This window comes from Siniperca chuatsi, linkage group LG8 (assembly GCF_020085105.1).
Source record: "Siniperca chuatsi isolate FFG_IHB_CAS linkage group LG8, ASM2008510v1, whole genome shotgun sequence".
Taxonomy (NCBI): domain Eukaryota; kingdom Metazoa; phylum Chordata; class Actinopteri; order Centrarchiformes; family Sinipercidae; genus Siniperca; species Siniperca chuatsi.
In genome coordinates, this window is record NC_058049.1 from 31,118,428 (window position 1) to 31,125,568 (window position 7,141).

At 39.8% G+C, this 7,141-nt stretch overlaps 1 long non-coding RNA gene across 1 annotated transcript; it reads left to right on the forward strand.

The window, feature by feature from the left end:
• The first annotated feature begins 1,460 nt into the window (after positions 1–1,460).
• LOC122880320 lies at positions 1,461–4,312 on the forward strand. Its single transcript, XR_006378891.1, has 4 exons — positions 1,461–1,606; positions 1,717–1,897; positions 3,189–3,306; positions 3,544–4,312. It is a non-coding gene; the product is annotated as an uncharacterized LOC122880320 (long non-coding RNA).
• Positions 4,313–7,141: the final 2,829 nt, after the last annotated feature.

Below are 7,141 nucleotides of genomic sequence, written 5' to 3' on the forward strand. Positions count from 1 at the left end.
GACATGGACGCTCTTGGAAGTGGATTTCCAGATGAACTTCAGTTTTTTACAGGACAATACGTGAGGTAGAGTGGCTTCATTCCCTGCACGGCGGGAATGGAGTTCGGCCAAGGCACTGGCGCAAGCTACGGGGTCTGTGTGGTTCCCTGACCGGTGATGGACCGAAGCTACGTGGTGCTTCATAATGTTCTTCCCCCCTACGCTGTAGCTGAGAGTAGCGCTCCTCATGTTCCTTAGCTTGCACCTGAAGTTTGCGTTGGCAGAGGATTTGTCCAAACACATCCAGGATAGTGTGCTCGGGCTTCCCAGATGGTTGGTTAATGTAAGATACGAGCTCTTTTATCTTATCATTGCAGGCATTCGTATTAAACCCATTAATGTTGTCTCTGTCCTATAAGGAGAGGTGGAGGAGGCCAGCGACTGCATCCTGCAGGGCTAAGTCATCTGACTCCTGGGGAGCCTGAGCTCCTGGCTCACAGAGGTTTTGGTTGCTCATTTTCACCACTATGATAGAAGAGACACTTGGTGGCCTTAATATAATTTGTTGTGGTGGGGTGAGCTGTTAGTGTGCTAGAGCAAACGCACAGGTGAGCAGTTTCAACCTGGCTTACAAGTTAGTGTTAGTATGCTAACTATTCTACCTCAACCTACTTTGCAGGGCTTAAATGGGGTGACTTTCAACTGTTCGAGAATAACAGCAAAGGTTCTCGAAACCAAACTGTGCTAAATTGTGAAACAAAATAATCCAAAATTATCCACTAGTACCTACTGGTACAATCCACAACACAAGTGAGTATGCTCAACAACGTGTGCACAATATTAACTTCCCAAAGAAGAATTTCCACAAATGGAAATTTTAATAATTCGAAATTAATAATTATGCAGTTAGTTATGCATAAATATTGCGATAAAGCTGGTATTAGAAAGACGCACCAAAATGTTGGGATTTAGGTAGGGTAGGTTTGGTTATTAGCAAAAATATCAAAGTTATTTATAATTATTAATACAATTATTAATATGATCAACATTATTAATATTAATTTATAATTATGGGGCACCACCCTGGGATCATGGACCAAACATGAAAAACAGTCTTAAAGGTGGCTGTCCACCTAAAAATGCTAATAATTAAAGCACTATCTTACATTAAGAAGGGCGGACAGTGAAGGGTCCGAGCACTGACCATCACAACCAGCTGTTATTACAACACGTACACACACTAACCACAGGCAACTGCTCTACATACAGTAGTGTTTATTTAACCTTAGCACTGATTAACAATCATTAACTTCAGCCAACAACCACCATTGTCTAATCTAAACACAATAACCATACAACAATCAGCAAGCATAAAAGGTCTGTGTGTGTGTGTGTGTGTGTGTGTGTGCGTGGGACAATAGTGTGCATGTATAACAGCCTCTTCTGTGGGGAGGGGCTTTGGAGGCAGAACTGAAGCGCAGCAGAGAGGAAGGGGGAGGGACCTGGAAGTTGCACTCTTTCAAATTTTCAAGTAAAGTCCACTCTCTTCTCAATCTTTCCTACTGCACCTTTAAGGTTAGCCTGACTTAAGTCTCCAGCAACATTGAGCGCAGCATCAGGATAACCGGTCTGTGAGCAGTTCAAGTATTTGCAAAGATCTAACAGGGCAGCCTCTCTACTCGCCTGTGGTGGGATTTAGACCGCTGTGATAATGACTGATGTAAATTCTCTTGGTAGATGGTGGTCTGCATTTGATTGACAATAACTCCCGTCCAACGCCTGTACATTGGCTAGCAGGATGCTTGGCAGAGAAGATCCATGTGGCCGGGACCGCAGCCAGTGTTTATCCCCTCCACCTTTTTTTTGATGTTTATTCTGATGTTTACATTTGAAAACCTCAACCAGAGTTTACAAAATGGTGAGTTGACCATTTTCCTTTCCTGATGAGTGACCCGTAGTCATTCTACAGATGGTCACTGACTATCAGTAAGATTTACAGGTTGCTTTAGTTTAGTAGCATTTGGCTTTCATCAATCTGAAACCACTTAAAATGTATCCCTCCACAGATTAAGTGTTGCATTAATTTTTTGTTCTGGGGTGAGGCTGCAAATCAGCCCAGGAATGTAACATAGCAGAGGCTTGTTTTTCAATCTGGCCTGGATAGTTTGTCTTTATCAGCTCTATTTTGGAACTTTTAATCTGTATGGCTTTTGCAAGCAAAGAAAGAGTTTTCGCATTAACATTGGCACTCTTTTTTTTTTTTAAATTTCTGAGCACAAAGCATCATCTCACTTTTGACTTTCACCTGTGACCATCAGGGATGGAAAGAGAGTACTAGAACTATTACCAGCACTATTTTACTCAACTCAACTCAACTTTATTTATAAAGCACTTTCAACACCACAAGTGGAACCAAAGTGCTGTACACAAAATATATAAAAAAACCCAGAAAAAACAGAAAACAAACATATGACATACACACCTACAAAGCATTGTCAAAAGCTAAAGAAAACAAATAAGTTTTAAGCGCACTCTGAAAAACACCCAATGAAGGACAAGTTTTTAAAGACAGATTTTACTTAAGTAAAAAGTACCATTACTCTAGAGACATTTTACTTAGTTAAATTACTTAAAATGTACATCAGTTAAAATGTACTCTGAGTCACCACAGACCCCTTATGTCCAAACCAACAATAAATAAAAACAGCTATGGACCCTGCAGTGGTTGAAATATTATATTATATTATTATATATTAGGCTACATCAATTTAATAACCTGTCATTTTAACAGGTGAATAAAGCATCACCAATGCAGACAACACAGAGATTTTTGACAACATAAACTATGCTGAGAATTAAAGGAGACAAATTTGGATTCCTCACAGCTCACAACATTTTCAGTATCCCCCTACTAGTCCCTTTTGAATTTGGCTCTGTATTACTAATCAGTAACGTGCCAGAAGTGGGGGTGTAAATCTCTGCAGTTCAGTAATTCACACTATTATGACAAATACTCAAATAGTACAGTTTGCTCTTTTAGATCCCATCAAGCGGCAAACAGGGTAAGACGAAAGGAAAAGAAAATAAATCCTTCTTGTACTTATCCGTGTCCATCTGTGTTGGGATCCTGGCAACAATGCCAATTTGATGAATGAAGGAACACTCTCTGGTCAGTCTCCATTGAACTTAAATTAATGTTTTTATTACAGTACTGGCGCCAGGAAGCAGACTCCACACATCAGAGGCTGCATAGGGTCTGCTTAATAACCCCCTCCCACTAGGCTGGTCTGGTGGGAGAAGTATGGAACAAAAAGCAGCTGGAACCAGGTACAACATACCTTGTACAGTATGTGGCTGAAATTACTAGCGGTCCAAACTTCATTGCGTTTGTTGGTGCTTGGTTTATTTTGGTTCCAGTGCACTTCAGCCCTAAAATACTCTAGTTGTCACAATGTCCGCCTCGCTGTCCCTCTCTTCTGCTACATCTCCACTTTCCCAGGCCTCTTAAACGTTATTCTTTACATGTCCACCAGATGCCCTCAGATTTTTCTCCTTCTATTACAGATCCTGCCACTCCCATCTGCCCTGCAATCATCTCATTCCCCTCACCTGCGTTTCCTAACCCATCTCCCCACCTGCACCTCATTTCCTCATCAGCCACTCTCTACATATACCGGTCCACTTCCTTTGGTCCTCTGTCAGTTAACCTGAAACTGCCTACCTGCCTCTCTGTCACCTGTTTACTTGTCTAACTGTACTTACCTATAACCTAATTTCCATCATTAAACCACTGAAATCATCCTGCCATCTTGACTGTCTGCATTTATTTCATCCATATCTAGAGTATATAGAGTGTGCTAAGAATTGCTTGTGTTGTTATTTTATTATGGGGAGGCAACACGCCACAATTTTTACTGAAGTATATCATAGGTAATTCTACAGGGGAAAATGGAAAAAAATGTTAACAATACAGCACCACTGTTGGTGGTGGACAGAGAGGCAGGAGACACAGATATGGAAACAGATGGTGGTTTATTTGGATTACCGCACAGCCAACACAGTATGCAGGTACGAGGTGAGGTTATGGGTTATCAATAGGAGGAATAATGTCCACAGATACTGTCCTTTGTCTAACTGGTTTGTTGATAGTGGATGGGTAGATGTTCAAGTTTGTAGTCTTCCGACCACCCAAGGCGCTTCACACGCTACATATCACATTCACACACTCACAAAGAAACTAACTAATCATTCACACATTAAATGTTACCTCAAAATAAACATCAAATATTTCCTCAATAACCAAAACACAATGTTCTCTCGTGGTAAACACAACTTTCTCCCCTAAAATAAAATCAAAATATTTAAATAAAATATTTTCTCCAAATAATACAGTTCCAATATTTTTTCTAAGTATGTAAATCTATTCAGTGAATAAACAAATTATCACAGTGGTTCCAGGCAGGGTAACATAAAGGATAGGACCCACATGCAGACAACTGAGGCAGAGCAGAGCAGATTCAATTCAATTAAATTTTATTTATATAGTGCCAATTCATAACAGAAGTTATCTCTTTATAATGTTATTTACTTTATTTAGACCCAACAAATCCCACCATGAGCAAGCACTTGGCGATAGTGGCAAGGAAAAACTTCCTTTAAGAGGCAGAAACCAGAACCAGACTCAGTGGTGGGCAGCCAAAGAGAGAGAGGGGGAGAGAGAGGTTTAGAGAGAAAGAGGTTTGGGGGGTGGGGGAGAAGGAGGCACAATGCAAATACCACCTAGAATTTTTTTTAAATAGAAGAATTGTAATTGTAGTGTTAATATTAATAAATTAATAATAATAGGAATGACAGCTATATGAAAAATAATGTCAGTATTAGCAACAGAGCCAATAACAACAACTGTAGTAGCAGTTGTTGAGCAGGAACACAGGGACAGCAAGTGGCCCACAACCACAGATCTAATCTCTGCAGCTCCAGAGGCAGAAATACCTGCTGAAAGGAATTGCAATAGTCCAACCTAGAAGTAACAAATGCATGCACTAATTTTTTGGCATCATTTTGAGACAAGATGTGCCTGATTTTTGCAATGTTACGTAGGTGAAAAAAGGCAGTCCTTGAAGTTTGTTTCATGTGAGAGTTAAAGGATAAATCCTGATCAAATAGCTCTGAGGTTCTTTACGGTGCTGCTGGAGGCCAGGGCAATGCCATCTAGAGCAACTATATCTTTAGATAATGTGTGGAGTCCAGGTGTTTGGAGCCAAGTACAATAACTTCAGTTTTGTCTGAGTTTAACATCAGAAAATTGCAGGTCATCCAGGTCTTTATGTCATTAAGGCATGCTTGAAGTTTAGTTAACTGGTTAGTTTCATCTGGCTTTACTGATAGATATAATTGGGTATAATCTGCATAATAATGAAAGTTTATGGAGTGTTTCTTAATAATATTGCCTAGAGGAAGCATAAATAAGGTGAATAGAATCGGTCCAAGCACAGAACCTTGTGGAACTCCGTGACTAACTTTGGTGTGCACGGAGGACTCACAACATGTACAAACTGAGATCGATCTGATAGATAGGATTAAAACCAGCTTAGTGCAACTCCTTTAATGCCAATTACATGTTCCAGTCTCTGTAATAGGATATGATGATCAATGGTGTCAAACGCAGCACTAAGATCTAACAAGACAAGTACAGAGACAAGTCCACTGTCTGATGCAATTAAAAGGTCATTTGTAATTTTCACCAGTGCTGTCTCTGTGCTAGGATGCACTCTAAATCCTGACTGAAAATCCTCAAATAAACTATTGCTATTTAGAAAGTCACACAACTGATTGGCGACTGCTTTCTCAAGGATCTTAGAGAGAAAGGGAAGGTCAGATATAGGTCTATAGTTGGCTAAAACCCCTGGATCAAGAAGAGGTTTAATTACAGCTACTTTAAAGGATTGTGGTACATAGCCTGTTAATAAAGACAAACTGATCATACTGATCCAGTAAAGAGGTGCTAACTAAGGTTAAAACGTCTTTAAGCAGCCTAGTTGGAATGGGGTCTAAGAGACAGGTTGATGGCTTAGATGAATTAATCATCAAAGTAAGCTGAAGAAGAAGCCACGCAGCCAAAACACACATCAGGCTCTATAGCTGTTTCCAAGGTTCCTGTGTTTGAAGACAAGTCGGCACCGGTTCAAGGCAGGACTTGATTAATTTTTTCTCTAATAGTTAACATTTTATCATTAAAGAAGCTCATTAAGTTGTTACTACTGAGGGCTATAGGAATACATGGCTCAATAAAGCTATGACTCTGTCAGCCTGGCTACAGTGCTGAAAAGAAACCTGGGGTTGTTTTTATTTTCCTCTATTAATGATGAGTAGTAAGCTGCTCTAGCATTACGGAGGGCCTTCCTGTATGTTTTAAGACTGTCGTGCCAGACTAAACGAGATTCTTCCAGATTGTTGGAATGCCATTTCCTTTCAAGTTTTCACAATGTTTGCTTTCATTGGCGGTTTTGGGGGTTATACCATGGAGCTATACTTCTTTGTTTTATTATCTTATTTTTTAGAGGGGCGATAGAATCGTGTGTCGTTCGCAGTGAGCCTGCAGCCCTATCAACTAGATGGTCAATTTGGGAGGGGATGCGATTTGCATAGGAGTCCTCTGTTATATTGAGACAACATTGAATTAAATGCAGATTGGATCGCTTCCTTGAATCTAGCCACAGCAATATCAGATAGACATCTAGAGTAAGAGTTTTTGCCTAATGGCGTATAGTCCAGTAATAGCGGTTCAAAAGTTATTAAATAATGTTCCGATAAAGAAGGATTCTGTGAAAAGACTATTAAATGTTCAATTTCAATGACATATACTAGAACAAGGTCGAGGGTGTGGTTCAAACAGTGAGTGGTTTCATGTACACTGACAAAAGCCAATCGAATCTAATAATGAGATAAATGCAGTACTAAGGCTATCATTTTCTACGTCCACGTGAATATTGAAATCACCTACAATAATTACTTTATCTGTTTTAAGGACTAAACTTTATAAAAACTCTGAGAATTCAGATAAAAATTCAGAATAAGGACCAGGAGCGCGGTATACTACAACACCTTTCTAGTCTTTTCAGACTACTCGAAGCACTTACAACTACAACTCACATTTAGGTGC